General features: G+C 47.9%; 1 protein-coding gene across 13 annotated transcripts in view; it reads left to right on the top strand.

Moving 5' to 3' along the window:
• MAMLD1 (mastermind like domain containing 1) overlaps positions 1-25553 on the top strand; it is a 117386-nt gene that overhangs the window by 32284 nt on the left and 59549 nt on the right. The gene's annotated exons all lie outside the window — the stretch shown is intronic.

Raw genomic sequence — 25553 nt, 5'->3', positions numbered from 1 at the left:
TGCATTCGTGCGATCGCTTGCTGGGAGCCCTCCGCAAAGTCCAAGTGAAATTATACGGGAGACTCACCCAGAAAGCTGGGAAGGTATAGACTGAGCACAGTGCATTGACACATCCTATGAAAGGCCGAACACTGCGCACACTCCCATACTCTGAGGTTCTGGAAACTGAGCTGCTGGTGGGATGGTGTCAGCGCTTTGCTGAGGTGTAATTGACAGACAATTACTATACACGTTTGAAGCACCATTGGATTAGTTCTGTCACGTGTATACATCACCACAGTCCATAATGAAGATACTCATCACCTCCCAGGGTTTCCTTATGCCCGTTGGTAATCCCTCCCTCTTGCGCCTCTCCACTGCCTCCAGGCGACCAGTGATCTGTTTTCTGTCAATCCTGAGTAGCTTGCATTTTCTGGAGTTTTGTATAAATGGAATCAGAGAATAGGGATTCTTTTATTTATCCATTCACCTGTTGATGGGTATTTGGGTTTTATCCAGTTTGGGGCGACCATCAATACAGTGGCTGTCAACGTAAACATACAAGTGTTTGCGTGGACATACTCTTTCGTTTCTCTTAGGTTAAATACCCAGCAGTAGGTTGCTTGGGTCATAAGGTGTATTTCTTAACTTTTGAGGACGTTCCCAGGTTTTTCGAAGTAGTTGTACCATATCACATTCCATGCTGGTGTGATTTTTTTAAATCCATGGCTTTCTATGGGGTTGGCAGAAGTCCGTGGCTTTTCACAGGTTCTGCATCAAATTAGACATTGGGCTTGATCCAGAAATAACCTTTGGTCTATATTATGAAACAAGATGGGAAGGAGGGGCAAATGGTGAAGGGAAAACCGAATGAGGGGGTCAGAGGTTTCGGGAAGGGAGGGGCCGGCGAAGTGCTCAGAGCCTGCTCTAGCTGCCTGCTGAAGAAACCGAAAGTTCCGGGAGAATGAGTGGACCGTTTTTCTGGGCGCCCACTTCTAGGCCCTGGAGCCCATCTGTGTGGCCATGTTATTGCCTGCTTTTGGGAACCCGTTGCAACCGGGCGGCATCCTCTTGGCCTCTAACTTGGAATGAGTTTCTTAGAAAGAGAGGGCAGTTGTGCCGTTACCTGTTTTCCACCCTTGGAGCGCTGTTTTGTAAACCCTTCTTTTTCCTGTTATTTCTTTAAAGCCTGACCGGAGAGAGGCAAGGTGGAGAGGGGGCTTGGATGACCCCACGCCTTCTAGAAGTCCCCTACCGGAGGGACAGAGACCTTTGTGCCCGGCATTGCTCTGTGGCTTTCAGGGGTTGTGTTTGGTACTTGACTTCAATGAGTAGAACTTGAGTCCAGTTCCAGGGCCCCATCCTAGCCCTTGACTTGCAGAAAGGAGTGTGTTGCAGACATCTCATATCAAAGCTCTCATCTCTGCATCTCTGAAATTTACATGACCAGCACCTACGGGAGTCTTTCCCACCCTGGCGCAGTACCGTCTGGTAGGCCTGCCCTTTAGCCAAGCACGTGTGCTGGGTGCCTTTCCCATCATGCTAAGAAGAGCAATGACAGCAGTTGATCCTCTGGAGCAGACCTGCTCCTAGGGTGGCTTTAAAAGAGCACCTGATGGGTAAATTCTATTATTATTGCCGTTTACAAAGGAGGGCGCTGGGCTTCCCTGGTGGCGCAGTGGTTGGGAGTTTGCCTGCCGATGCAGGGGACACGGGTTCGTGCCCCGGTCCGCGAAGATCCCACATGCCGCGGAGCGGCTGGGCCCGTGAGCCATGGCCGCTGAGCCTGCGCATCCGGAGCCTGTGCTCCGCCACGGGAGAGGCCACAACAGTGAGAGGCCCGCGTACCGCAAAAAAACAAAACAAAACAAAGGAGGGCGCTGAGGCACGGAAAGGGTCAAGTCTTTGATCCCTGTCACATGGCCAGGGAGTGGCAGAGCTGTTCAGAAGAAAAAGAATTCGTGCAAGGACCTCCTTTTCCAGCAAGATGAAATCCAAACATGCAAGTCAGGAAGGAAAGGCACGCTGCCCTCGGACCTCCATCACCTCGCAGAGCCTGGGGGAAAATGAGCGAAAACAAGCGCCGCCCAAACTGAACTGCTCCCAAAATCCCAAACTGCAGCTTTGCTTCGTTAGTCTGTTAAAATACGGGTGCCCCGGGCTCCTCTGGGTGCCGATGGGGTCCCTTGATGCTCAGCCATTATTGCCTGGATGACCCACCCTGTTCATATTTTTCCACTAAAATAGGAACACACTCGTTCTAGAATTTCTCTGTGGCAGACATTGGCCAGGTTTGGGCCCCCACCAAGGGGATGCAGGCAGAGGAGCAGGGCTTGCCGGATAGCCTGCGAGAGCCGTCAGGGGCCTGCCTCAGCCTCTCCCTTGCCTGTCCCTCAGCGCCCTCTCCACTCCAGTTTCCATCTCAGAAAGCTGCTTCTCAGCTATTTCCCAGGAAGGACTGACTCATGATCCCAAGCTGTCTCACTCGGGAAGAATGTTGGAGTGCCCGTCGATGATCCCAGGCCATGGGCACAGCCTCTGTCCGAATGGGCCCAGCCATTCTAAATAAACAAGTAGGCCCGTTTCTGGAAACCAGACATGGAGCTCTCAGGAGAACCTCTAACTAGCCATCAAAAGGCTCATTATACCTGGGCATGGGGCACGGAGGGCTGTAGGTCATAGGGTCCTTACAGCAATTGTGATGGGTGGTTTCTGAGCTCGCTGGGGCCAAGCTGGTTCTCAACCTGGAAGGGAAGATGCTTAGTACTGGGTGCTGGTGAAATGCCTCTCAAAGGCTGGGATTCTTAACTCTTTTTGTGCTATGGTTGCCCTTGGCTTTCCGGTGCAACTTAGGGACCTCTGTCAAAAAGAAAGAAATAAATGTTTTTAAATGCACGAAAGAAAACAATGCTATCGCAAAGGCCAAAATAGTATCAAGATAGTTATTAACAAAACAAATTTGTGACATTTATAGACGTCTTTCTTAACACAGTAAATAAGATCTAGCAGTAGGTCTCATAATTACTGTAACTTCAGATTGTGATATTTGGAGATCCCTGCTACGACTGTAATGTGAAATAAAAATATCTGTGATTTCTCTTGGCGACACAGTCACAGGTTCTGTAAATATCACTGTGGTTTGTTGCCAACATTCATAATTGAAGGAAATGCTAAATTTCTGTTAGAGGTTAATGAAAATAGAAATGTAATTTTTTTCCTCATTCGAGTTTACAGACTCGCTGGGTTCTGTTCATGAGCCCTAGGTTAAGAGTCCCCTGCTAAGGCAACACTGAAACCTATTTAATTAGGTGGGATCTTTTTCCCCTGATTCCTCAGCTGAGTGAAACTGTCGCCCTTACACCTTTCTCTTGTACTGCACTTTCCTCTTACTGCCAAAGCACAAGCAGGGAACTTAGATTCCAGTCCAGCTCCCCCACTTATGAGCTGTGTGACTTTGGGTGGATTGCTGAACCTCTCTGAACATCAGTCTTCTCCTCTGCGAAACAGGGATGATAACAGGACCTATCTCCTAGTGTTGACACAAGAATTAAATGAGATAATACTTGTCAAACATCCTGGCACTGCGTTGGTCCTTCATAAAGGTCAGCTAAAATAATTATTATTATGGAAAGAATTTATCAACCAAAAGGCAGCACGTGTGGACCACTATAGCAACCTGCCTTATTCTTTGGTGATTTATCTCTTTGCTGTCTCCATGATCCCAGAATAGAACGCATAGGATACACAGACAGCGGAGGGGGCAGTGGTGCAGTGGAGTTGGTTCATACTGGCTCCCCAAAGCCAACTGTTTTCAGGAAATTTACCAGCTGGTTGATATCATGTTGGTAGCTCAAAATCAGCCACAGTAAGAATATGAGAATAGTTTCAACAGAAATCATCAAGTGCTGTGACAGAGCTCTTGTTTTTCTTTGTTTTTTTTTTTAAATTGGGGTATCGTTGTTTTACAGTGTTGTGTTAGTTTCTGCGTACAGCGAAGTGGAGTTCCCTGTGCTATACAGCAGTTTCTTATTAGTTATCTATTTTATACATATTAGTGTATATATGTGTGACAGAGCTTTTAATCAGAGCTATTTTTTCCCTGGAAAGCTGCTTGTTCAACATTTACCTGCACACTACTTGGTGGGGGGTGGGGGCGATGGGAGGCCACTCTTATCACAGTGATGTGGGGCAACCTATACTGTGTCTGGGAAAAGCCTAAAACATCAGATGGGTTTGGGGGGAGAAAACTAAGTGTTTCTTGTGGTCCAAGTTAATTTCATTTTCAGTCTATTGGTTCTTCCATCTACACAGTTTTAGATCAAGGAAAGAACAGGTTTTTCTTAACGAATGTTCTCAGTTCTTGATAATTACTTCCATTTCAGCAATTCTGTAAAAGGATCTATTCTCAGATGAGGAAAAAAGAAATCTCTGTTCTCTTTATCTGCAGAGTACAATTTTTTTCTTTTTAACTTACAATCCAGTATTTCTATGTCCTGGTCAGCTCTTATCTGTGAGATTCCAGTGTGTCCTTCCCAGAGAGTTTTGTAAAGACGCACAGCAGAAAAGTGACTTGGCTGACTGTGCAGCCCTGTGAGCGTTCCTTGAGTCCAAATGTTGGCTTAGACGGTGTTTTCGGAACTCGTAAGTGGATGTTTATGTCTGCGAATGGCAGCGCAGCATGAACTGTTTTCAGATGCTTCTCTGCTAGCTTGCCACAGCCTATAAGCCATTTGTATATACTGCTCTCCACTTGTGAAATGTGCTAACACAGGATGGAGAAAGGAAATACGATGGGGATGGCAAGCAAGAGAACTTAAAGCTACGGAGACGTAGAATCCGGCAGAGGAGGAGGGTGATGGAGTCGTCAGCTCCCTCCCGACCTGGCAAAGACCAGGCAGCCTCTCTTGTGGGGATGCTATGGGGTGCTCCAAAAGGGAAAGTGTACCCGTTTTCCAAAATGTCTTTTTAAGTGTAAGTTTCACATTTAGGAATTGGGGGGAAGGGAAATGAGCATTTTATAAAGTAAGCCAGAGAAATTGGCTCCTAGAGTTGACATAGAAATGGTGTGTGGATGTGGCTGTCAGAAATTGAGCCTGACCTTGAACTTGACAGGAGTAAGCCTGAGCCTCGGAACTGGGTGTGTCCCTTCCCCTCTTGTTTGGCTAGTGTCCTGTGTGTTTTGGGCCCTGATGGGAAAGGAACTTCCTGGAGGGCGCAGAGCAGGGGCCCACCTTACATTGTTTGTCATCCAGAGACGACACTGAGGCCCAGAAAGGGCCAGGGACTGCCGAAGCCCCACAGCGAGGGAGCAGCAAAACCTTTCAAAGCCCGGCCTCCTGACTCCTAGGCCGGCTCGTAGTTCTGTCCCAGTAGAGTGTCTGCAGCCTGCATTGGTCTCTTTTGCTCTCTGTCACCCAAAAGTGTTTGCAGCCGAGTAATTTTTGAATGTTGAGACCCTTTTCAGGGTCATCCGCTGCAAGGGGGGATTCCGGGCCCCTGCTCATCACTGGTCGCTGTGTACCTGCCCCATGCCCGGCTCTCTTCTAGGGACTGGCAGATAGCATGGGCTCGTATTCTAGTCAGGAGAGACTGGACAGAAAAAGAGTCAGCGTGGCTGTCTGCGCCATGACAACATTTCACCCCACCCAACAGCTATGGCCACTGTGGCCAGGTTCCCCTCTGCCAGGACCTGGAGGGGGGTCTAGAGGAAGACAGTGCCACTAGCTAATGTTTGGTGGGGCTCACCACACGTCAGCGACTGTTTAAAGCACATTACAGATACCGTGCCTTTGATCTTCACCACAACCCTACGGGGCATATGCTATTACTATCATCTCTTTTACTGATACGGAAACAGATGCACAGAGAGGTTGAGTAACTTCCCCAAAGCCACACAGCTAATGAGCAGCAGAGCTGAGATTCAAACCCAGGCAGTTGGGCACCAGAGTCCATGCTTTAACTGCTCGGCTACTGCACTCTCAGGATGGGACAGTATCTGAAGTCACCACGTTCAAGGAAGGCCCAGGCCAGGGTCCAGCCCTAGGTCCTCCCTACTAAGGGTGAGTACCTTCACCCTGGAAGGAGCTCCGAGACAGCCAGGTGCTAGCTGGGTGTCACCAGGCCTGGCCAGTGCCCCGTTCCCCTTTCTCAGCCCAAACACCTCTGCCGGGGAAGGAAGCCCAGCCCCGTTTGCTTCACAGAATCACGATGAGGCTCTGAGGCGCCAGCCAAAAGTGTATTAGCACTGACTACCCTCCACCGTCACTCTGGGTTCCAAGCTGGGGCACCAGGTTTTGCAGAGAATGGGAGACCGTTGTCATGCCGGGCGAGCTGGTTACCAGCACCGCCTGTACCAAGGAGCAGTCTTGCCAGCTGCAAGGCCATTTCAGCCTTTGGTGCGCACGGTGCCTCTTCGGTTTGGCCTCCAAGCCAGGTGGGGAGGCTCTAGCCGAGGCCACTGTGGTGAGCAGGGGCATCGTGAGCAACAAGCTGGACCAGAGGCTGCCCAGAGGCTGTTTGTCACTGTGTCTGGGAGGCTGTCACCACTTCCCACACTGCCCTGATCTCAAGCTTGCCCTACAGACCTGCCCAGTGGGACCCTTTGCTGCCAAGGTGGCTTTCTCTGGCCCATTTCCTTCTTCCCTGGGTCCCAGGAAGCCAGCTGTCGCAAGCTGTCAGAGCCCTGGGAGCAGAAACTGCACTTCCTGACGGGAGAAGCAGGCGGGCCACAAGTGAACTGAGTCCACTTTGCATGACTGGCCTGTTTGCTTCGCACGTCACATTATTTCGAGTCAGATTTAGGGAATCAAATTTGAGTCATTAAAACCATATGATCGGGCTTCACTGGTGGCACAGTGGTTAAGAATCCACCTCTGGGCTTCCCTGGTGGCGCAGTGGTTGAGAGTCCGCCTGCCGATGCAGGGGACACGGGTTCGTGCCCCGGTCCGGGAAGATCCCACATGCCGCGGAGCGGCTGGGCCCGTGAGCCACGGCCGCTGAGCCTGCACGTCCGGAGCCTGTGCTCCGCAACGGGAGAGGCCACAACAGTGAGAGGCCCGCGTACCGCAAAAAAAAAAAAAAAAAGAATCCACCTGCCAATGCAGGGGACACGGGTTCGAGCCCTGGTCCAGGAAGATCGCACATGCCGCAGAGCAACTAAGCCCATGCAACACAACTACTGAGCCTGCGCTCTAGAGCCCACGAGCCACAACTGCTGAGCCCATGTGCCACAACTACTGAAGCCTGTGTGCCTGCGGCCCGTGCTGCGCAACAAGAGAAGCTACCGCAAGGAGAAGCCCACGCACCGCAAGGAAGAGTAGTCCCCGCTCACCACAACTAGAGAAAGTCTGTGCGCAGCAACAAAGACCCAACGTGGCCAAAAATAAATAAATAAAATTAATCAATTAAAAAAACAAAAACATAAGATCTAGAACCATATTAAAAGTCAAGGATTGAAAATGACCGCACAGAATGTTCGAAAGCTAATATGGTGTTAATGTGGTCATACTGATTTTCATGGAAGGAAACATAGTCACTCGTAAGGAGGAGGAATTAGCAAATCAGCAGATCAGCGGCCCTGGGATGCTATTTTGTGCGACCCTGAGGCCCATGACCCGACGTCGGAACACCTCAAACAATCCTGACTGTGAAGAAAATCCTGTTAGTTATTCACTGGGGAACAGCGTGTGAAGCTCTCCCCTGTCCTAACACTGTGTCCTCAGCCGGCGCCCTGCCCCTTCCAGGCTCTGGCTGACTCAACCATCCCCCAGGACAGAGACCTGCTCCCCGCCTCGCAGGGCCACCTCCAGACTCAGCCTCTCCCCTTCCTGCATCCCTCAAGGTGGCCTGTCCTTCTCGGCCAGCTCCCTGCCATTCTGCAGCCCTTTGTGTCCTGTGGCCAGTCCCTCCCCTGGTCCAGCTGTGCACCTTGTTGGCAACTAGAGCTCAGCCCAGTGGATGCGGCCTGGGTGGATGGGCTTTGCCTCAGGTCCATATGGAGCTGTGACAACCTCCGCCACTAATTTGATCTCTCCGTCTCTCATAAATAGCCTGACAAGTTTGTTTTTAATCGAACTGAATACTATTCATTGTATTCCAATTGCTATACTCCTTTAGCTACCTCAGGCATCACAAACCCAACTTTGGAATTTTTGAGGTATGCACTTGCTGGTCCCTATCTTTCTTTCTTTTTAAATTCTTTTATTGAAGTATAGTTAATTCACAATGTTGTTTTAGTTTATGGTGTACAGCAAAGTGACTGTTATACATATATATATATATATATATATATATTCTTTTTCATATTCTTTTCCATTACACGTTATTACAATATACTGAGTAGAGTTCCCTGTGCTATACAGTAGGTCCTTGTTGTTTATCTATTTTATATATAGTAGTGTGTATCTGTTAATCCCAGACTCCTAATTTATCCCTCCCGCCACCTTTCCCCTTTGGTAACCAGAAGTTTGTTTTCTATGTCTGTGAGTCTGTTTCTGTTTTGTAAATAAGTTCGTTTGTACATTTTTTATTAGATTCCACATATAAGTGATATCATATGATATTTGTCTTTCTCTGTCTGACTTGCTTCACTTAGTACGGTAATCTCTAGGTCCATCCATGTTGCTGTGAATGGCATTGTTTCATTCTTTTTTATGGCCGAGTAATATTCCAGTGTATATATAGAGCACATCTTCTTTCTAGTTACTGCAGATGATCAGATCAGCTCTCCTACTTATTCAGGGACCTTGAGAAATCATCTGAGATGTCTTTTTGTTCCCTTGCTCCCGCTTGGCTTCTCTTGAACAGTATTTCTCAGATTCCCTCCCTTCTGTGTAAGTATCACGTGCTTCCTGTTTTGGAAATGCAGCGATTGACACTCACTGGGCGGCTTTGAGCCCAGGGCAAGTCATCGTAAGCCTTCTCTGACCGCTTCGGAGTTTGTTATGGAGGTGTGGCTCTCCCCTCCCCCGGTTACCCAAGAACACTGTTCTGAAGACAGAAGGTAAAGTCAGGAAAGTGGAGAGAGGCATGAGACAGGGAAGAAGAGAAGAAACCCTGTTCCAGGAGCAAGAAACAACCAGTTGTAAGCTCAGAGCTCCAGACCGTCTGGAGAGGCAGCAGCATCGGACAGAAGCAGCCGGGATGCATCTGAGTCAGAGGCGGAGCACAGGGGGAATGTGACCTGAGACAGAGTAGAAGGTAAAGAGACCCCATACCCAGGGAGTCCCGCGCTCGTGAAGAGACTCATTCCCACAGAAGGAGAACCCGGGCTCTTGGGAGAAAAACTTCAGGCTTCTTTGCAGAAGAGAATGCCCTTCAACCTGGGAGTGATAGACCAGCTGGTGAGATGGTTCAGCTAGACTAGAAGATGGTGATGGATGAAGGGGTTTGGGAGGCTGCCTGCTCACTGAGGACCGAGGTGAATGACAGGCCTGGGCACAGAGGGAGGGAGAGCATTCTGGAATCACGCAGAACTGCCAAAAAGAGCCATAAACCACCAGATGGGCAGCTACTTCCAAATTTCCAGAAAAGAAATTCCTTAAACTGGATAGCTTATGTGGTTCCAGCCAGCTTGCTGCGGCTCCCTGGGAAAATTGTAGAACATGTTCCTAGAGCAATCGCGAGGGAGTGGGTAGTTAGACAAGAAGCCAGCAAAAAGCGGGTCCGAAACGAAAGCAGAAGGAGCAGGTCTCCTTCAGAGCCGCCACTGGCTCACGGGAGCAGCGCGTCCGGTTAGAATCTTCTCTTCTGCTGGAGGAGCAGGTAGGGCAGAGAAAAGCAGGCAAGTGTTTGGACCTCAGCAAAGCCTTTGGCAGCGGCAGTTGTGGAATCCTCGTTTACAGCCCAGTTACGTGATGTGTGACCAATGAAAGGAGTGAATCCAAAGGCCGTGGATCATGGATTCGTGTCCCCCCTTAGAGAGGGGAGTCTCGAGGCAGGTTTGGCCCTGACGTAGCGCCAGAGGGTGATGAGTTCTCTGTAGCGGGAAGTTAGAATCCAAAGACATCTTGACGAGCTCAAGACTGACATGCGAGATTGAACACGGACAAATGGTAAGGTCCTATATTTGGGTCCTGAATCCATGTGTCCAAGAATAGGATGGGGGAACCTGGGTTTGAGAACAGCTTCTAGTTGACCGTGATCGTGATTCAGCAGTGAGCTGGGCCTGCCGTCAGGGTGACCATGGCCTCAGGCTGCAGCGTCTGCCATGGCCCACTGGGTGTGAAGGCGCAGTGGCTGCCGTGGCCGCCCCTGGAGCCTGGAGCTCCCCACTTCCCATCCAGCGATATACACAAGCAGAGGTCGTCAAGCTGGGGAAAGACAGGCTGATGAGCAGCTTCCAAATTACAGGCAGTGTAACCAGTGACCTCCCCGAGCTGGGACTAGAACCCAGGGCTCCTGATTCCAGCTTCAGAGCTTTGCAGTGAGCGGCTGAGTACAACCCCGCAGGCGGCATCGTAATCTGCCCCGTTCCGAATACCAAGCCTTGGGCTCATTTCATTCTGATTCTTCTGAGTGTATTGACAGATGCTTTGAGAGTTGGAAAACACTTTCATGGAAAGCAGAGACCCTATCGGCCTCTAACTTCCAGTGCCCAAGGGAAACTCAGCAGAGATCCTCTCTCATAAAAAGCAATTTCTTATATGACTATGAAATGAATTTCATGAACCACCATAGGCTTCTTAACCATTAAAAAAAAAACCTTATTAAAACAATACGTTTTGGATATGCACCAAGGTTACAGAGGTAACAGGACTTTACTGAGCCTTAACTTCGCTGCAGTACAAAATGAAAAGTTTGTCTCTTTTCTTATACCTTCTCTACGATTCTCTCATACTTGCTTAGTATAAGGAAAAAGAGGAAGGATGAATCAGTATGACACAGGCAGCTTGATTGGATGAATAAACGGATGGCTGACGGGATGAAAGAACTGCAAAGTCTTGGCACAGAAGTGTTTATTTGGAGCGTTTCTGAATTCCAAATCAACTCTGTGCACATTTGAGCATCAGGAACGGGTGATACTCCATCTGAGTCTTGAGCTCTGTGGGTCTGTAATGGTCTTAGGAATATGCCTTTTAATCTTTAGCTGTTGGAACCCTTAAACCACAGAAATATACATTTGTATTTGACCCACAATGGAGTTAGGTGGTCCTGATTTGGGTTTTGAAGAAATCAGTTTAGAAGAATACAGTAGATAAAATCAAGGAGAAACCAGAACTTCATGTTTCCTGGCTGCCTCCTCAGGTGCACAGAGCTTGAAGCAGGACTTGGTTCGTGTTCCCGAACCTTCTTCCTCCTGGTAAACTAGCACACTGCACAGGGCCCCTCCCCCCAGCCCACCCCACCCCCAGTTTTAAGCTCCAGCCAAGGGCATCGTTTTTTTTCTGACTCAGGGAAGACACTTTTGATCAAGCAAAAATGTCCTATTTGCCCTGGTATTAGCACTTGGGCTTCTGGGTTGGAACAGTCTTTGCTTGATAAATAGGCTAACTTTGCACAGGGCTGGCCATAGACATCGACTTGTGTAGTTTGAACTGTGGAGATCCGCACTTACTCTCAACCCAAGTAGCCTACCAAAAGCATTCACGTCAGTGTTCCCCTCCAGCTCCAGCTCTTCTAGAAGCCGGAATCGGGCCATGTGTTCAACATTGCTCTTGCCTGTTAGATTGCATTTGTCTTTAATGCCTGCTTCTATGCATTTTGTTAACTGTGTTCTCGAAGGGAAGTGTCTGGGGACCAGACAGCCATTTTCCCACTTTCTTCAGTAACTGGAGCCATTGTTGCCAACTTGTGATAGATAAATATCTTTGAAATTAGATTGTTTCCTCCAAAGCTGATGCTAGCAGCCTTGACTGTTTTCTTTCATTTATGAAATAATATCTAAAATATTTGCAGAGAAGGATTTCCAAGAATGGAGAGAATTTATTGCGTCAGAGTAAGTACTGAAGGCACATTTGCTCCCATCAAATGGGATTTCACATGAAATCTCTAAGTGCAACGGTAAGGTTTTTCTTATTCGAAATCCATCAGGAGAGTGGAATATTCAGGAAGGCAATTTTTTTTTTTTTTTTTTTTTTTTTTTGGCTGCGTTGGGTCTTCGTTGCTGCGCGCGGGCTTCTCTCTAGTTGCGGCGAGCAGGGGCTACTCTTTGTTGCGCTGTGCTGGCTTCTCATTGCAGTGGCTTCTCTTGTTGCGGAGCATGGGCTCTAGGCGCGTGGGCTTCGGTAGTTGTGGCACGTGGGCTTCAGTAGTTGTGGCTCACGGGCTCTAGGGCGCAGGCTCAGTAGTTGTGGCGCACGGGCTTCGTTGCTCTGTGGCATGTGGGATCCTCCCGGACCAGGGCTCGAACCCGTGTCCCCTGCATTGGCAGGCAGATTCTTAACCACTGCGCCACCAGGGAAGTCCCCAGGAAGGCAGTTTAAACACGAACTCTTCACAAATCTTTTCTAGCCTAATGGTCTTTATTTAAAAAAAATAAAAATAAAGGCTGCTCTTTTATCTCACTGCTCCTTAGGCCACTTGTTACGTACCCTCCGCTCCCCCGATATGCCTTCTTAGGTAATTTTCTCAGTTGGACCCGTCACAGTGTAGATGGAGACAGAAGGCTGGACCGTGCGTGCAGACCTCGGGGACACCTCTGTGCAATGCCCAGTGACAAGTGCCACATTTCGTAGCCGTGGCCTTCCTTGTTTCCTCCCACTTTCTTTTTAGAGCGCTCTGGACTCTGAGGTTGCTGAATTCTTGAGCCTTGTCCTAATTCATGATGCAGGGCTCTGATCCCCAGATGGCCTTGTTTAGAATCTGGGGGCGGGGGTCACACGAGTGTTTGGTTGAATGTGGAAAGAGGGGACCCCAAACTCTGCCCGGCCCCACTAGGATTCCGAAGGCGGCTGAGGGTCTTTCCAACAGCCGCTGAAGGGAAGTCTGTACGCTCCGGCTGGGGACTCATAGTAGGTGGAGACCCATTGAGGCGGCGCCAGCCGGCAGGGCTCATAGGGTCACCCAGGCCGGACTCTTTCGTCTGTTGAAAGAAAGTGAACCCCGGAGAGGTGAAGCGGCGCGCTCATCGGCCTTGGCAGGGGGAGGCAGCAACCTCAGTGCTGCCGACACTTTGAAGAGAGGCGGGGTCGCTGGACGGCCTGGGAGGCGGCCTCAGATATTAATTAGGCTCCTTGGGTCAGTACCTTTTAGAATGTGGACCAGAGGGCGAGCGTTAGCTGGGGCGCCTGTGTCCAGCCCAGCCCACCGCAATCTCGGGAGTCAGTGAACCTGACGTGTGGCGTCAACTCTCCCTGCCCATCGTTCCTCATCCAAGGATCTGCCTCATTCCAGTCTCTGCCTTGATTTCCCTCTCGGCTCACGAAGAGGGTTACCTTACAATCTCTAGTTTGCCTCCCAAAACTAAGATTCTAGGACTCTAACCAAGCGTCACTATAACGGGGCGGGGGACAAAAGGGACTGCTTCCTTTTGTTCAGTTCATTTGCTCAGAGGTGCTGAAAGGGGCTGTCTTCCCCCAGAGCCGCTGTCACAGGGACTTTCAGGTTCAAGTTATCATCTGACCCTCATACGGTACACGTGAAAGGCGAAGAGCAAAGGGCATCAGCCCTGCTTTGCAGACGAGGAATCTGAGGGTCAGAGAGTCAATGATTGGTTTAAGATGTAAGTGCAAGCCAGGTCGCCTGGCTCCGGTGTTCAGCCCACAGTTTCTCCCAGGTCACCAGCTACAGACGCTTTGCAAACCTTCACGCGCCTGCTTCGGCCTGCTGTGACAGCTGGCATCAGGGCCCAAGTGGCACACGTTGATAAGTTGTTTGTACACGCTGAAGCTATTGCGTGCCGAAATTGCCACAAAACCAAGCCACTTCCTCCCTAGCCCAGCATCTCCAGTTATTGTACGATAAGTCTAAGGACAGCGTTGTTTAAAAAATCATTTCGAGGGGAAAAGAATCTTGCTTTCATATCTGCCTCAGGGCCACAGCTGAGGGGAGAGCAGGGGCAGGAAGGGAGGCGAGCACCTTAGGTTTTCTCCTCTCTGCTGGCGGTGCCGGAGCCGCCCGAGGGCTGCTGAGCAGAAGCCCAGCTGGATGGCAAGGTAGAGGGGCCAGGCACCCACTGATGGAGACATGATGGACTGATGGACTGATGGAGACATCCCCCACTTAGAAAGGGAGCCTTTCCCCCTGGGCCTCTAGTGCTTGAGTACTTTCTAGGACAGAGAGAGAGAGAGAGAGAGAGAGAGAGAGAGAGAGAGTGTCTCTGTCTGTCTGTGCCTGTCTTTGTGTGTCTCTGTATGTGTGTGCCCGTGTGTATCTGTCTGCATGCTTGTGTGTGTCTGTGTGTGCCTCTGTATTTGTATGTCTTTGTGTCTGTGTGCATGTCTCTGTCTGTGTGCACGTGTGTGTCTATCTGTATGTGCGTTGGTGTGTACATGTGTGACTGTGTGCATCTGTGTCTGTGTGCGTACCACCGTGTGAGTGGCGTGGTTTGGCCCTGCAGAGGACACCGGGACAGTTTCCTGACGCCCACCCACCCCCAGGCCAACCGCAACCTTGGTGATCAGCTGTGAGGAAGCTTAGGGGAACTCGGCTTGTGGGCATTCAGCACACAGGAAAGCCAGCACCTAGAAGGGCCGTCTGGACTACCACTTTAAATCCCAGGGCTCTTTCAATTTTCAAAGCACATGATGTCCGGAACAGAAAAAGATGATGCTGAACAAGTTCAGGGAGAAATGAGGTCTTGACGAAACTTGGCCTCACATCACCTTGAGGCTGTTTCTGCTGCAGTCGATCACGTGACAAGATCAGCATTGTTAACACTGCTGTAAGGCTGTCTCAGTCTGCCCTCATTTCTGTGTGTCCCCAAGTTCCAGAAAACTCTGTTCTCTGCTTGTTGTCATGGATGGACACTGTGTGCTGCTCGGTCTTAGAGTCGAATCCGTTTCCGGGCAGGGCCAGCTGGAGACACAGTGATCCCAGCTGACTTGTTGGTTTGGGCAAGTCTTGTCTCCTTAAAGCAGGATTCTGCAGTCCGAGCCCACTGTATGAGATCGCAGAACATTTGTACTTGCCAGGAAGCCCCAGCCCCAAGCTGATTCATCACTGAGTGGCATGGGACGGTCAGGGGAGTGTGTGGCGGACAGGCATTTGTAACCTCAGTGGCGTGACATCCCAAATCCGAAAGGAGGGGGACTCGGGAGGTCCCTGGCAGTGGCAGCAGCGATGTCAAAATTCAAGTCAACCAGATCTTGAGGTATTATTTCCAAACCAACTTTGTAAGTTGTTTATCGATGACGTGGGTCACTAGGGAAAGGTTGCGGCACCACTGTGTCATTAAGGGAAGAAAAGGCCTGTTGACACCCCATTTCAAAAGGAGCTAGTCCTGCTAAGAGTGCAGGATACAAACATTTTTTTTCTCCCCAAACTTAAAAGATGTGGCTTCATCGTTTCTCTGAAAGGAACAACTTTCTAAAACCCCAAGTTAGATTAAGGAGTGATAATAATTTGGGCTTTATTTAAAAAGCTTAATTAGTATATAATTTACATACCATATAATTCACTCTTTGAAAGTATACAGTTCAATGTGTTTCACTGTTTTGACTTGTCTGTTCTGGACATTTCATATAAATGAAAGCATACGTCATGTGGTCTTTTGCGCCTGGCATCTTTCACTTGGCATGATGTTGTCAGGGCTCATCCACGTTGTAGCGTGTACCAGTACTTCATGACTTTTTATGGCTGCGTAATACTCCATTGTATGGAGAGACCACATTTTGCTTATCCAGTCACCAGCTGATGGACATTTGGGTTGTTTCCACCTCTTGGCTATCATGAATAGCGCTTCTGTGAACAGTCATGTACAAGCTTTGGTGTAGACATGTTTTCACTTCTCTTGGATATATACCCGAGAGCGGAATTGCTGGCCCATATGGCTATTCTATGTTTAACTTATTCTGGAACTGCCAAGCTGCTTTCCAGAATGGCTGCACCATTTACATTTCCACCAGCAATATGTGACGGTTCCAATTTCTCCACATCACTTTGGGCTTTTTCAAGTCAACTTTTACAAATGGAAAGTGGTGTGTTTTAGAATATTGTATTTATTAACACAAGGCTATAATTATATGCCTTGTGGCTCTTGAATACCGTCAAAGCGGTCCTTTCAAACGCACAGAAATATTGAACAATGTGTTACGCCTTCCTGAGGACACATGGGCTCCAACCCAACGAGTCACCAAGGCTCTAGGCTGAGGGTCACGAGTCACCAAGGCTCTAGGCTGAGGGACTCCTTCAAATGGTTCTAGGGCAGCCGCCACCCAAGCTTGAATCCGTTCACACGCAGTGGTAGCTGTTAGACTTCTGTACAGAACCTTGTGTTTTACACATGAAGAAACTCACTCTTCAAGGTTAAGCAGCTTTCCCAGAGCCCCATAACTCATGACCTAGAAGCCAGCCCTCCTGCTTCACGGCCTCTCCTTGGGCTCCGAGGCCCTGACTCTCCTAACATCTAGAAGGCCGGCCTTCTTCACTCTCGACCCACCTGTCTCCAGCCTGGGCTCTGCCTGCCTCTCCCAGGACTGGCTCCCGCTGGACTGGGGCATCTCACTTGACTCCTTACACCTTCACACCAAGATTGCCCGTGGCAGATCGAGATTAGCAGCATCCAGTTCCTTTCGAGCGGGGTCACGTGCTGCGATTACAGCCCAAAGTGCCCACGACTGACGGCAGTGAGTTTCTGGATCTGTTCCCCACGAGGCGTCCTCTGCTGGAGGTTTGGACGGTAGTAGTGGCCTTAGCCTCCTGGCCTGTATTCAGCCCGCCATCAGGCCGTGTGACTCTGCACTAGAGGTCCCTCCTTCCCACTGCTTCCTCTCGCTTTCCACGTGGCCCTGCAGCCCAGTTTTGTCTACAAAAGTTTGTGATGCGTGCTCCACTTCAGAGCTGCTTGGGATCAGAGGATTCCCGGCTGCAGCTTCATGGGGCGGACAGGGTAATAACGGTCCAGAATAGGGCGTTCTCTAAGTGCCGAGAGCCAAAGCCAGCCCTGGGCTCAGAACGCTCTAGCTCCTAGTAATCCAAACAAGAGAGGATCCTTCACGACCAGAGAGTAAATAAGCCCCAGAGCCCCTGGAGGGAGCCCTCCCTGGCACAGGCCAGCCCTCCGTGGCATCCACGCCTTTGCTATAGAAAGATTTTTATCCCCAGTGTATGAGTTCGCTAGGGCTGCCGTGGGAAAGTTCCACAGACTGGGTGGCTTAAACCGTAGACAAGAATTTTCTCACGGTCTTGGAAGGTAAAGTCTGAGATCAAGGTGTCAGGAGGACTGTTCCTTGCCGTATGACAGCATAACTCCAGTCTTCACGTGGCCTTTGCCTGTGTGCGTGCCCCTGTGTCCAAATTTCCCCTTTTTATAAGGACACCCGTCATACCGAATTAGGGGCCCACCCTACTCCAGTATGACCTCATCTTAACCAGTCACATCTGCAATGACCCTATTTCCAGATAAGGTCTCATTCTGAAATACTGAAGTTTAGGACTTCAACACATGAATGGGGAGGGGGAGACACAATTCAACGTTAACACCAGTGTACACGTCTGAAGACAGATTTGAATTATTTTGCCATCGACATTACCTTTACCCGACTAGATGGGTTCGATTCCTCTGTAAGCCCATTTGAAGTCCAGAGATCTTTTGGCTTTTTCTTTGGTTTGGAAGCTAAATTTCACCCTTGAAAAAATGAGGACCTAATATCCAATGTCTTCTATCCTGACCAAAACTATGCCCAATAAGCCAGAGACCCAGGATGGGACATCGTGGTCTCAGAGACTCCTTTGGCAGTGGCAGAGCAGGACCTGTCTCGTCACCTCATCTGGGGAGCGCAGAGGAAGAAGCAACTAAGATGGGGGATGCACTCGGGGATGTGGGGTGCACCCAGCTTGGCTTCACAATGCAGCTCACCTTTATACCTTCCAGTCCGAAGCCCGAGGCTCTTTCTGCTGCTTAGTTCCTGGGGGGGCAGGGGACTGGGACTCTTTTGCACTTGGAAAGGTTTCAGTCCTTCAGTGTTGCTCCATCCTCACGCTCGGCTTGCCTCCTTGCCAAGCGCCTCTGATTCGGTTCTTCGTTTCCTTCCTCTGTCACGTCCAGACTCGGGGGGCAACAACGTAGATCTGACCCCGACTGGCACTTTGACGTGGACGTCAGGCGTCTGGCAGAATCACAGGTCTGGGCAGCAAGAGGTCCAGTAGTAGAGGCTTTGGCTAAGATGGAGAGGGGTGAGCCAGTGATAACCCTGGGGGCCCTCGGGTGCCTCCAGAGCCCAGGCTGATGGGGCAAGAGAGACTGCCCTCAGGCCTCTGCTCCGAACCTGAAGTGTGAGTACAGCCCTCACCCACCGCGCTCCCCACATGAACAGGCTCCAGAGCCCCAGAGCAAAGCCTCTCCCTGGAGCATCGACTTACCTGATGATGGGTGGCGGGGGGGAGGGGGGGGCATTTTCTTTCTGTATTAAACCTGACACGGATATAGAAAACTGAATTCACATGGGCGTCTGAGGGTGGAATCCGAAGTGTGTACGGCAGATGATTTGGGGGTTCACCCACAGTCCTGGATTGTGCTTGGCGGAGAAACATTGCTGAGGATTGGTTTCTTTTTATGGGGGATATAGGCTTCCTGTTCAGGTGTTCGTGGATGCTTCTGGGGGGGGGGAGGTAGCACACCCCTGCTGTGGCAGGAAGGTCTGCCCAAGGGCTGTTTCCCAGGCCCAGATTCATCTCCAGGGAAAGAGGAAACGATATCATAGCCACAGAGGCTGGTGTGCCGACGGCAGGAGACGCCTTCTGACTTGGACCAAACAAAGTCAATTTCCAGGCAAGGAACTCTCACCTGCGTTTCCGCTGTTGGCCACGCTCTCCAGCCCTGGGCCCAGCCAGTATCCAAACTCGGCGATGCGGTGCTGAGTCAGTAGGCCGCTCCTGCAGACCAGAGCATCAGGCCCTTATCCTCGGAGCTCTGGCTGCTACCTCTACCTGTCCTCTCTACATTGGCTGCTGGGAACCGCAAAGGGGCGGGTCAAGAAATCAGTAGAGTGGAGTCTTTAAGAGCCAAAGCGGCGTTTTCTTTTTTTAATTTTGCCTTTTTTTCCTTGGAGCTAAACGGGTAGCTTGTTTGGTATTGGTAGGTTTTGTGTTGCCAGTGCTAAAATGAGATCTGGGCCTCCATCCCTCACACAGGCTTGAGATGCTGGGCCAGGGAGTTAGTGACGCTTCAGCAGCAAATGAGGTCTCCTTTTTCCATCTTTATTTGGGTGCACTGTATATTATATGACATTTTGTCCTCGTTAGGGTGTCTAGTTTTTGAGTGTGGTCACAGCTGAGGCCTTGGGCTTGGCCCCTGAAACACTCAACAAAGATTTGGGTGGGACTTGTATTTTCAAGAATAAAAAGGTCTGCACAAACTTCTGTACATTGCTTGAGAAAAGAATGCCACTTGGGGGCTCCCCTGGTGGCGCAGTGCTTAAGAATCTGCCTGCCAGTGCAGGGGACACGGGTTCGAGCCCTGGTCCGGGAAGATCCCACATGCCGTGGAGCAACTAAGCCCATGCGTCACAACTACTGAGCCTATGCTTTAGAGCCCAAGAGCTACAACTACTGAAGCCCATGCGCCTAGAACCCGTGCTCTGCAACAAAAGAAGACACTGCAACAAGAAGCCCATGCACCACAATGAAGAGTACCCCCACCCCGCTCCCCGCAACTAGAGAAAACCCACGCATGAACGAAGACCCAAGGCAGCCAAAAATAAATACATAAGTAACTTTTTAAAAAATGCTACCTTGTACGTGCCCCAGAAGCAATAAGAAGAATGTGTCCCCGTGGGTCTGGACACTGAAATCTTTTTTTAATAGAAGTTAGCTATTCTTTTATGAAATAATTATAGATTCACTGGAAGTTGCAAACAGGGTACAGAGAGGCCCTGGACTGTATCAAAACCAGAAAATTGATATTGCTGCAGGTTTTTCTGAGGACATAAATTTTCATTTCTCTGGAATAAAGGCCCTAGAGTGCAAGTGCTGTGTCATCCTACAGCTGCGTGTTTAGTTTTACATTTCCCACCAGCAGTGAGTGGTCCAGTTTCTCCACTTTCTGACCAGCTTTCGGTGTTCCCACTGCTGTTTATTTTAGCCATTCTGATAGGTAAGTAGTGGTATCTCATTGTGGCTTTAATTTGCAATTCTCTAATGGTTAATGATACTGAACATCTTTGTATGTGCTTATTTGCCTTCCGCAGAAACTCTTCAGTGGAATGTCTTTTCATGTCTTTCTCCCATTTTCTAATTGGGTAGTTTGTTTTCCTACTGTTGAGTTTTTGAGATTCTTTATATATTCTAGATACTACTCCTTTATCAGATAGGAGGTTTGCAGATATTTTCTCCTAGTCGTGTTTTTCATCCTATTCACAGGGTCTTTCACAGAGCAAAAGATCTTACTTTTGATAAGGTCTAATTTATCAATATTTCCTTTTATGAGTCACACTTTTGCTGTCAAGTCTAAGAAAGAACTTTTTGCCTAGCTCTACATCCCGAAGATTTTCTCCTACCTTTTTCTAAAACTTATGTAATTTTACACATTTAACTATATGGTCCATTTTGAGTTAACTTTTGTGTAAGGTATGAGGTTGAGTTTGAAGTTCATTTTTTGCCTATAGATGTTCAGTTCTTCCAGAACCATGTGTTCAAAATGCTACCATTCCTGCACTGAATTGCTTTTGCATTTTTGTCAAAAATCAGTTGGGCATATTTGTGTGGGTCTATTTCTGGAATCTCTGTTCTGTTCCAGTAATCTATGTGTCTGTCCCTCTGCCAACACCACACCATCTTCTCTAATGCAGTCATATGATAAGTCTTGAAACCGGGTAGGTTGATTCCTTCCACTTGATTCTTCTTTGTCAAAATTGTTTCAGCTCTTCTACTTCCTTTGCAATTTCCATAAAAATTTTAGAATAATTTTGTCTATATCTGCAAAAAATCGTGCTGGGATTTTGATAGGAATTGGTTACAGCTGTATATCAATTTGAGAAAAATTGACATCTTTAGAATGTTGAGCCTTTCATTCTGTGAACACAGAGTATCCCTCCATTCGTTTAGATCATCTTCGATCTTTCATGAGTGTTGCATAGCTTTTAGCATGCAAATTCTATGCGTGTTTTGCTTGGCTTTCACCTAAGAAGTTTTTGAGCAATAGTAAGCGGCATCGTATTTTTAATTCCAGCGCCCATGTGTTAATTGCTGGTATTTATAAGTGCAATTGATTTTTTTAATTTATTTATTTATTTTGGCTGCGCGCGGGTTTTCTCTAGTTGCAGCAAGTGGGGGCTACTCTTCGTTGCAGTGCACGGCTTCCCACTGCAGTGGCTTCTCTTGTTGTGGAGCACGGGCTCTAGGTGTGTGGGTTTCAGTAGTTGCAGCACGTGGGCTCAGTAGTTGTGGCTCACGGGCTCTAGGGCGGAGGCTCAGTGGTTGTGGCGCACGGGCTTAGTTGCTCTGCAGCATGTGGGATCTTCCCAGACCAGGGATCGAATCTGTGTCCCCCGCATTGGCAGGCGGATTCTTAACCACTGCGCCACCAGGGAAGTCCCAGAGCAATTGATTTTTTTTTTTTTTTTGTGGTACGCGGGCTTCTCACTGTTGTGGCCTCTCCCATTGCGGAGCACAGGCTCCGGACGCGCAGGCCCAGCAGCCATGGTTCACGGGCCCAGCCGCTCCGCGGCATGTGGGATCTTCCTGGACCGGGACGCAAACCCATGTCCCCTGCATCGGCAGGCGGACTCTCAAGCACTGAGCCACCAGGGAAGCCCACAATTGATTTTTATATGTTGATCTTGTATCCTGAGAACTTCCTGAACTTACATTTAAGTTCCAGGAGTTACTTTGTAAATTTGTTAAGATTTCCATGTAGACAATCATATCACCTATAAGTATAGTTTTGCTTCTAATATGTATGCCTTTTATTAGTTCTCTTGCCTTAATGAACTAGCTAGAACTTCCAGTACTGTGTTTTTGTTTTATTGAGATATATTTGACACACAACATGGTGTAAGTTTAAGATGTACAACATACCGCTTTGATACAAGCAGTGAAGAGAGCAGATGTCCTTGCCTTGTTACCAATCGTGGAGGGAAAGCATTCAGTCTTTAATCATTAAGTGTGAAGTTAGCTGTAGATATATTGTAGATGTTCTTTATCAAGTTGAGGAAGTTCCCCTCTAGTTCTGGTTTTCTGAGAGTTTTCATCGTGAATGGGTGTTGAATTTTGTGAAGTCCGTTTTCTGCATCACATAATACGGTCATGTGATTTTAATTGAACTTGTGGTTTTGAGATAATTGTAGATTCACATGCAGGTGTAAGAAATAATGCAAATAGGGCTTCCCTGGTGGCACAGTGGTTGAGAATCTGCCTGCTAATGCAGGGGACATGGGTTCGAGCCCCAGTCTGGGAGGATCCCACATGCCGCGGAGCAACTAGGCCCGCGAGCCACAACTACTGAGCCCGTGCGTCTGGAGCCTGTGCTCCACAACAAGAGAGGCCACCATAATGAGAGGCCCGTGCACCGCGATGAAGAGTGGCCCCCACTTGCCACAACTAGAGAAAGCCCTTGCCCAGAAATGAAGAACCAACACAGCAAAAATAAATAAATTAATTAATAAACTCCTACCCCCAACATCTTATTTTTTAAAAAAAAAGAAAGAATGCAAATAGATCCCATGTACCCTTTAGCCAGCTTCGCCTAATGATAACATCTTGCAAAACTGTAGTATAATATCACAAGCAGGGTACAGTCAAGGTACGGAACATTTCCATCTCCACATGAATCCCTCATTTTGCCCGTTTATGGACACATCCACTTCCTTCCCACACCAACCTCCTCCTTACCCTTTGGCAATGTCTAATCAGTCCATTTCTATAGTTTTGTCATTTTAAGAATTATATAAATGGAATCACACAGTATGTAAGTTTGGGGGGGTTGCCTTTTTTTTTCACTCAGCGTAATTCTCTGCAGATTCATCCAGGTCATTATATATATATCAACAGTCGTGTCTTTTTTTTGCTGAGGAGTGTACCATGGTATACAGGTGCCAGTTTGTTTAATCCTTCGTTCATTGAAAGATTTCTGGGTTGTTTCCAGTTTGGGGCTATCATGAATAAATCTACTATAAACACTTGTTTACAAATTTTTGTATGACTACAAGTTTTCATTCCTGTGGGATAAATACCCAGTAATGCAATTGCTGGGTCATGTAGGAGTTGCATGTTCGGTTTTTAAGAAAGTACCAGTTTTCATTCCCTCCAACAATGTATGAGTAATCCAGTTTCTCCCGTTGTTGCCAGTATTTGGTGGTATTGATTTTTTTTAAATGAAGGTGAAATTCATGTAACAATTCAGCGGCATCAGTACATCCACAATGTACTAAGCCATCATGTATTACTTCAACTTCTTAAAAATTTGGTAGATTGTTTTATAGTCCAAAATATGTCTATCTTGGTATATATTTCTTGGATGCTTGAAAAGAATGTAAATTTTCCTGTTTCTTGGTGGAGTGTTCTATAAATGTCAATTAGATCCTATTAGATGGTGGTGGTGTTGCGTTCTGTATCTTGCTGATTTTCTGTCTAATTGTTCTATCAACTGTTGAGAGAGGACATTGAAGTCTCCACTATAAATGTCAATTTCTCCTTTCAGTTATGTTCACTTTTGCTCCATATATCTTGTGGTTTGGTGCGTACACATTTAGGATTACTTCTTCTTGGTAGATTGACCCTTTTTCCGTAATGTAATGCCCCTCTCTGTGCCTGGTAATTTTCTTTGTTCTGAAGTTACTTTATCTGGCATTACTAGAGCCACCCCTGCTCCTTTTTTTTTAAATTAACAATTGCATGTTTTTTCATCCTTTTACTTTTCATTATATTTGAGGTGAGCATCTTGCAGACATCATATAGTTGGCTTATGTTTTTTTATTGACTCTGTCAATTTCTGTCTTTTAATAGGTGTATTTAGATCCTTTTCACTTAATGTACTTATTGATGTTAGTGCTTAATTCTGCCAATTTATTTTTAATTTCTGTTTGCTCTCTAGTTTTGTTTCTCTATTTTCTTTTTCCTGTCTTCCTGTGGGTGACCTGAATATTTTTTAGAGTTCCATTTGATGATTCATGTACAGTGTTTTGCATGTTTCTTTTCGTATACCATTTTTCTTGCTGGCTCTAGGTATTACATCGTATATAAATAACTTATAAGCATCTACTGATGTCAACATTTTACCAGTTCAAGTGAAGTATAGAAACCTTACCTCTCTTTCCACTGCTTTACCACCCTCCTCTGTTTATAATGTAATCGTTAACTATTTCTCCCACATACATTTAGAACCACAGCACTGTTATAATTGGTGCTTCAATACCAAACATAATTTAGAAAACTTGAAAGGAAAAGGAAAGTCTATTCTATTTACCCATATTTTTTCTCTTTCCATTGTTCTTTCTTCCTTGGTGATGTCCAGAATTTCTTCTTTTATCATTTCCTTTCTGTTCAGAGAACTTCCTTTAGTCATTCTCTTAGGAGAGGTCTGTTGTTAACAAAGTCTTTTAGTTTTCCTTTTTAGTTTCCCTTCATCTAAGAATGTCTTGATTCCCCTTCCATACCTGAAGCATATCTCTCAGCACTTATTTAGATCTTCTGTTTTAGCTGACTTCCTCTGACAATGCTCTGGCAGGGAAAGGGGGAGCACACTCTCTCATTTCTGCCAGGTAGCTATAGAAATCCAGGTTCCCCACTTAGCCTTCCTTGACACCGGGGAGGTCGGGGCTTCTCATTACTGCTGGGCAGTGGTGACAGTTCCAGCTCCCCACTGGGCTTCCACTAATGCCACCCTGGCTGGGATAGGTAGGAGTGCCTCATTACTGTTCCCCATGTGATCTCCACTGACACTGGAAGGGATGGGATGTGGACCTATTACCGCTGTGCCGGGGCAAAGGTCCTGGCTCTCTGTGAGGTCTCTTCTAACACCACCCTAGCAGGGACAGGGAGAGATGACTCATCACCGCTCTGTGGGAGTGGATTCTAGGTCCCCAGCTGGCCTTTACTGATGGGGCTGGGTGGGAACACCCTTTTTTCTATGGTGTTTAGCTGAATTAGAGTGGTTCTTGTATAAAAGTTTTCGGTCTTGGGAGGCTGCCCCTCTCCCAGTCCTTTGGCTTTTGCTGGAGTCTTTTTGTCTCTGTTCATCGGCACTTTGGATTGTTGGCTTCCGGTCCTGATCTGGGATCTACGAGGCAGAATGAAAACCCAGGGAGCTCGCCACCGCGGTGTTCCTTAGGGCCCAAGGTCCCTACCAGCCTGCTTTCTTCTCTCCACCTTTCAGGGTCTTCTTATGTTTGTTTTATATGTAATGTCCAGAGGTTTCGGTTGTACTCAGTGGGAGAATGGGGAAAGTACTTCTCCATTTTTCCAGAGCCAGGCATCTGGACATGGAAATTTTAGACCTGGTTTTGTACTGCCAAGTAGATCTATGGGAAGGAGAGCTTCCC

Source organism: Pseudorca crassidens, chromosome X (assembly GCF_039906515.1).
Source record: "Pseudorca crassidens isolate mPseCra1 chromosome X, mPseCra1.hap1, whole genome shotgun sequence".
Lineage (NCBI taxonomy): Eukaryota > Metazoa > Chordata > Mammalia > Artiodactyla > Delphinidae > Pseudorca > Pseudorca crassidens.
The sequence above is the reverse complement of the archived record's forward strand: the minus strand, read 5'-3'. Positions and strand labels throughout refer to the sequence as shown.